At 36.3% G+C, this 6,552-nt stretch overlaps 1 protein-coding gene across 2 annotated transcripts in view; it reads right to left on the bottom strand.

Moving 5' to 3' along the window:
- The window catches only part of LOC109429879 (MKRN2 opposite strand protein), a 35,496-nt gene extending 29,103 nt beyond the window's left edge, over window positions 1-6,393 (bottom strand). Inside the window, exon 1 of one of the 2 annotated variants that reach the window (XM_062849184.1) lies at window positions 6,197-6,393. The gene's annotated coding sequence lies outside the window, so the exon portion shown is untranslated. The remainder of the gene's footprint in view (window positions 1-6,196) is intronic. The other variant, XM_062849183.1, reaches the window with a different exon arrangement.
- Between the last annotated feature and the right edge of the window lie 159 nt (window positions 6,394-6,552).

The following is a 6,552-nucleotide window of genomic DNA, read 5'->3' as shown; positions in this document are numbered from 1 at the left end:
TTTTTCCACAGGTAGGGCAGTGAACAAAAAAAAAATGAAAAAAAATTCTGGGTCGCCTATTTGCACGGAAAATTCAGGTGAATTTTTTTTTGTTCTTCCCTGACACTACTTACTTTGAAAAATCATAACCAAGAACGAAGCATCGTAGAAACAAAGTTTTTTTTAGAAAACAAAAGCAAATTGTCTCAGAAATTAAAAAAAAAATGAACTGGAAAAAGTTTTCCACAAATTTTCAAAAAAAATATTTTTGAGAAGGTTATGAAATAAACTTCAATCGCTGATTTTTTGGAATGCACTTTTTTTCGTTTTTGAGTTATGGCCAACTTTGTTGAAAAATGTCCAAATATGCCATATAAGCATTTTCTTTGAAAAATCATAACTCAAGAAAGAAGCATCGTAGATACAAAGTTTTTTAATGACAATGAAAGCAAATTTTCTTAGGAATCCAAAGAAATATGAAGTGGAAAAAGTATTCCACCGTGAGAGAAAATTTATAAACAACAGCCGAAAAAACTATGCCCGAACTCGCGGAAAATTTTCAAGAAAATATTTTTGAGAAGGTAATTACATTAGCTTTGATCGCTAAAATTTTTGGAATACACATTTTTTCGTTCCTGAGTTATGGCCAATTTTGTGAAAATTACCATATATGAAATGCGTACATGGTCATTTTTAACAAAATTGGCCAGAACTCAGGAAAGAAAAAAGTGCATTCCAAAAACTATATTGAAATACATTTTAAATATATTGCAAAATAGAAGTTAAAGTTATTAAAAATAAAATAATCAAAACAATCTTACTGCAAAGGAAATATAATACCTGCATTACTTTTTTTAAGATTAAAAGAAAGATTTTAGACTATCATAATTGTTTACTTTCAATGAATCATTTGGAGATTTCTTTAACCCTTCAGGACGCACGTCGTTGTAAAAAGTACAACACTACAACACTACAAAAAAAAACCTCGCTCGTCATATACAGCACAAGCGCGGTGCAGTTTCAGCTGCTTAATGGTGCGCGTCCTGAAAGGTTAAGTACTCCTTCAAGGATTTCTCTAAAGGTACAGGTATACCTCGATTTAGTGAACTCTCGATTTCATACTTCGATTGTATGCTTGTATTGGTGTAATCGGCATCAAAGACACCATTGGTTACGTAGACGTACTTAGCAACTTGTTGATGGTTACAAACTAAGAAAAAATTGTTCATTCCAATTCTCCTCAAGAACAGTTCATTAAACGTTATTTCTTTCAACTTCGACCACTGTGTTTTACTGCACATATCAAGAGGTCATGGGCGACTCACGGAAGGAAGCGGTTCACGCAATAATCCCGTTTTCCAGAACCGGATACGAAACCAATCTGCATCAGCATATCCTAGCAGGGTGTAAGAGTCTTTCTTCCTTGTGTATTCTAGCTTCAAGTTCGTTCGACGGTTCAAAACTCATGATTTTTCATCTGCATGTCAATAGACATAGTGCCGATGGCCAATAACTGATCTGGTCACTTCCGGATATTCCGGAACCGGTTCCGGTAGGGACTTAAAGGGCATATTTTCTGAATTTCACAGAATCACATCGTTCGACGGCTAAAAATTCATGATTTTTCATCTTGATGTCAATAGGTATGGTGCCGATGACAGACAATAGATCTGGGCACTTCAGAATATCCCGGGAACGGTTCCAATAGGGACCCAAAGAGGACACTATCAAAAATTCACGTATCCCCCTCGTCCGATGGCTCAACTTCATAATCTATCATGATCTATCTAGAAGCTAATAGTCGTAGAGCCAATGGTCAAAAATGGTTCTGGCCACTTCCGGATGTTGCGGAATCGATTCCGGTAGGGATCCAAGAAGGACACTTTCAGAATTTTACGTAACCTTATCGTTCAACAGTTCAAAATGCATGATTTTTCTTCTAGTCAATAGTCATCCTAAGCAGTACACATGTCACAGAAGAGCCACGTAGCGCAGTTTTTGAAATTGACTTATAGTTATAGGCATCATACTACTTTTAATTCCCCCGCTCCTCTCAAAGCGTGACGTAATTTAAGGGCGTTCCCTTAGAATATTGTATACAGTGGACCCCTGATTGTATTTTGGGCTGACTAAATCGACAAAGTTTTTTGTAACTTTTTGTGAATTTAAATAATTGGAGGCATTAATTGATTGATTTGTCTTTATTAAGGAGACTTTCAGCCCTTGGCTGATTCGTCTCTTGTAGAATAGTTTACCAGTCCAGTTTTGAGGATTCCTTAGAGGAGTCACTGGAAGGAGTTTGAAAGAAGTTTCTGAAACACTACCGAAATCACTGTGATTCATAGAAAATTTCTGTAAAAAAATCTTTAGAAATCCCCAGAGTAATCAATGGACAAAATCCTGAATATTAATATCTAAGAGTTCCTGGAGAAATCCCTAAAAATATCCTGAGGAATATCTGGTAGAAATTCTGAAGAAATCCAAGTAAGAGTACAATGACACATATTGCACATTTTACTGGCACTTTACCAGATTTGCTGGTATGTCTGAAACATACTGGAAAAACTTGTAATTAGAAGGCACGAAATGTTGCTAATTGGCAATTTGAGTGATGAAATTTGTGAATAAAATCGCGTTCTGGTGGGATTCGAACCCACGATTCCATATTCGCTAGACCGGCGCTTTAACCAACTAAACCACAGAACAAGTAATGATTCTGCGGAATAGATTGGCGGATTCGCATCTAAGCCGAAAGAGAGATGAGTTTGTGAAATAGGAGTGTTCACGGTGCGGCTCCGGAGTCAGTTTGGCTTTCTATTCCGCAGAATCACTACTTGTTCTGTGGCTTAGTTGGTTAAAGCGCCGGTCTAGCGAATACGGAGTCGTGGGTTCAAATCCCAGAACGCGATTTTTTTCACAAATTTCATCTCTCAATTTGCTAGTTAGCAACATTTCGTGCCTTCTAATTACAAGTTTTTCCACCAAGTAAGAGTATCTGCAGAAATTCAAGGAAAAGGAACTGCTGGATAAATTCCAGCAATACTTCTGTACCTCTCCCCTAAGGGACTTCTGGATGGAATTGTCAACATAAAATTCTGGAGGAAGCTTTAGAAAACTCCTTGGCGAAATCTTTCCAGGAATTGCAAAATTAATTCTTAGAAATTCCATAGAGTAATTTAAGGTAAAATTTAACGATACATCCTAGGAGAAATCCCTAGAGATTCCTCGGAGAAAAAACCGTGAAAGAATTCCAGTAAAAATTTCTGAAGGATTCCCAACAGCAATTCCCGGAGGATTTTTTTGTAAAAACCCCTCGGGAAGAATCTGCAGCAGAAATTCCTGAAGAAATCCCAAGTGGACTGAAGGAATCCCTTACGAGTTTTTTTGAGGAAAACCAATTAATACCAATACGAATCTTATTTGGATGCTTCCAACTTCTGGGAGTTCATCATTAAAAAAAATCGCAGGAGGATTTTTCCTAACCGTTCTCGTAAAACACTGTTTTTTAGAAAACTATTTTTTGATCTGTCAAATCTCGGAAACCAATCAACCAAATTTTGAACGTTTATCAACAATATATTAATGCTTGAAAATTATTTAAAATATGGGTAGTTTTTGAACGTTGAAAAAAGTTTTGATAAATTGACACTTTTAGGATCTTTCTCGTTTTGACCTATTTTCCTCTATATGGGTGAAAATGTCAAACCGGTATAACTGTATTCGTCGTGAGAAAATATAACATTTTATAACGTCATATTACAGTATGACCCATAAAAAAATGCGACAGTTTTCAAAGTCATCGTTCCCCTACTTCGAACTGATTAACCTCGCATGTATCTATTGGATAGTATAGTAGAGCCACTAATCTTATAATGGCAAAGGAACATAGACTGATTCCATGCAAATACCTTCGGAAATATAACGTTGAACATATGGATGTCGAAATCGTTCACGCGCCAGAGGCCGTTTTTTAAGGATATAAGTTTCTTTCAATTGCTTTCAATCACATTCAATCAAATTTTATTTTCAAAATAGTACTTTTATGGCTGGATAAGGTTTTCAGGAGTTGGTTGGTTCGTCGGACAAGCACGAAAAAAATATTAACTTATAAATTAAGAGACATTTTGTGAAAATTGAATTATTTGACAAATGATAATTTTTAGAAAATATTATGTTTTAAGCATGAAATTGTTTTTAAGTACATAGTATTTGTACCTATAATAAAGGTAGGTATATATGCCTACATCGACGAAAAAATGTTTTGAAAAATGTTCTAACAGTGTTAAGTTTTTTATTAATTTATCTTATATACGGTTTTTAATATGTAGCACCTTACATATTTCTTCATGGATTCCATGTGTTTAAAAGTTTTTATCTTAGTTCATTTTGCTATGAAAATTATAGGAAAACTTGATTTTATTTAGAAATTGTTAACAATTATAAGGTATCCCATATACGTAACCAATGAATATTTTGACAAAAATTTTAGAGATCCTGTATGACAATGACCTCCTTATTGTATCCTAATCCAAAAAAGTTTAATTCATTGGGATTATTTCATTAAAAATCATCAAATACTGCAAAAAAATGGAATGTCGCATTTTTTTATGGGTCATACTGTAAGTATCAATATATCTATATGAATAAAAATGGAATGGTGTTTGTATGTCACGAATAGGCTCGGGAACGGGCCACCGGATCTACACCATTCTTTCAGTGTTGCATTCGTACAGGGCTCCGAAGTGTTCGTACGGAAAAATAATTAGAAAAAGTGACCGGGAAGGCAAGAAAAAACGGGAAAATCTGAAATTCCATTTTGAGGGGCATTTCTTCATGAAACCGGATGTCAAAAAACAGAGTAGGCAGACAGGACGACGTTTGCCGGGACTGCTAGTTGTTGATAAATGTTCAAAATTTCATTCAATTCGGTTCACTGGTTCCTGAGACAGTTCAAAAATAGTTTGTATAAAAAAAGTATTTTACTAGAACGGTTCTAGCTTCGCAAAAAAATAACCATTCGAGCTCAGATCTGTACCAATAACGCAGATATAATAGGTTGACAAACAGTCAAAATTTGAAAATTTTTGTTGCACTCTATAAAAAGTTACAGCAAACATTTTGGCCTGCAATGCGCTGATCGTATACGATTCTTATTAGAATTTATTCCAGATAATTTCCAAAAAATTAAATTAAATTAAATTAATTAAATAACGATCAACGATCAACGATCAATTCTGACTATACATGTCAATGGTTGCTCCTCCGTGATTGATCTGAACTGGTACCAATTGCACTGAGATCCAACTGAATAAGGGGCTGGGACATTCAACTCATTCTCAAAGTGCAATTTTAGCAGCTCATGCATATTTGATCAATAACGGCGCCGGCCAAGTCCTTATAGTCAGCTGGGAAGGGAAAGGAATGTTAGAATGTACTGGTTGTTGCTACTAGAGACCGAGAGCACTCTGCGTCCCCACAACCCGCACGGACTGGGGTATTTGTTAGACGGAAAAGGATGGGAGATCTGGGAGTCACCGTTGGGTCGGTGATGCGATCCATGGATAGGGTTATTTATAGTGTTCGTGATAGATTGTGTGGTGAATAAGGTGAATAAGGTCAAGCGGCACAGCACGCTTTGGTTGCATAACTTATAGGCGTTATATATACACTGTGCTGTGAGTGGAAGTTGGAAGGAAGGGAAACTTTTTCAATTCGTTTCTGGTTCTAGCGATGGCTATGAACATATGAATATACATGAGTTGTATATGTAGAGAAGAGAGAGCGAGAGAAAGTGGATAGAAAGATACAAAGTAGGATGAAAAGGACGGGCCAGGGATTGAACCCATGACCTTCTGCATACGAATCAGAAGCGGTAGCCACTAGACCACCAAGCCCGTCTTTTAAATTAAATTAATTAAATAAAAAGAAAATCGGAAATTATTTCATAGATTTCCTTCTGGTATTTTTTGTACAAAATATAACAGAAGTTTGACTTAAATAAATCGTTTCGCGATTTCGTAAGAATTTCATCAAGTGATAATGTGGGAGTTCCTTCAACATTTACTATCCCTGAGTCCTGCAAAAAACATTTCCATTAGGAATGCTTGCCTAACGGAAATCGAAATACTTTACCCCTGTGCTCTCCTCAGGCCTGTGCTGAATTCAAATAGAAAATATTATGTTTTGTGCAAATTTACTCATGAGAAAGCATACGTACCCTTCCGGATGTCCGGCACTCTCTCACGGAACAACTTGATTGCATTCAACAACAATCACACTGATTCAAACCGATTCATACGCGAACTAACGGCACTTTGCGTGTAAACAAACTAACAAGGACACCACCGTCTTCTAACGGTAAATATTGTACGCGCAAAGAACTTTATCAATGAAAATTCACGCAAACAGCTGACATGCGCGAAGAAGCCCGAAGATTCCTGATGGTAAACAAAACACGACATACGGCACGCAGCCATTAAACAGTGACAAATGCGACCCGCGAAAAAAGTTTGCATGAAATATTTCACCACAGTTTTCCTGGTGGATAATGGGAAAATGGAGTTTGATTAGGTT

The sequence above is a fragment of the Aedes albopictus genome, chromosome 2, assembly GCF_035046485.1.
Source record: "Aedes albopictus strain Foshan chromosome 2, AalbF5, whole genome shotgun sequence".
NCBI classification, from domain to species: domain Eukaryota; kingdom Metazoa; phylum Arthropoda; class Insecta; order Diptera; family Culicidae; genus Aedes; species Aedes albopictus.
Note: the sequence above shows the minus strand (reverse complement) of the source record. Positions and strands in the feature narration are given on the sequence as shown.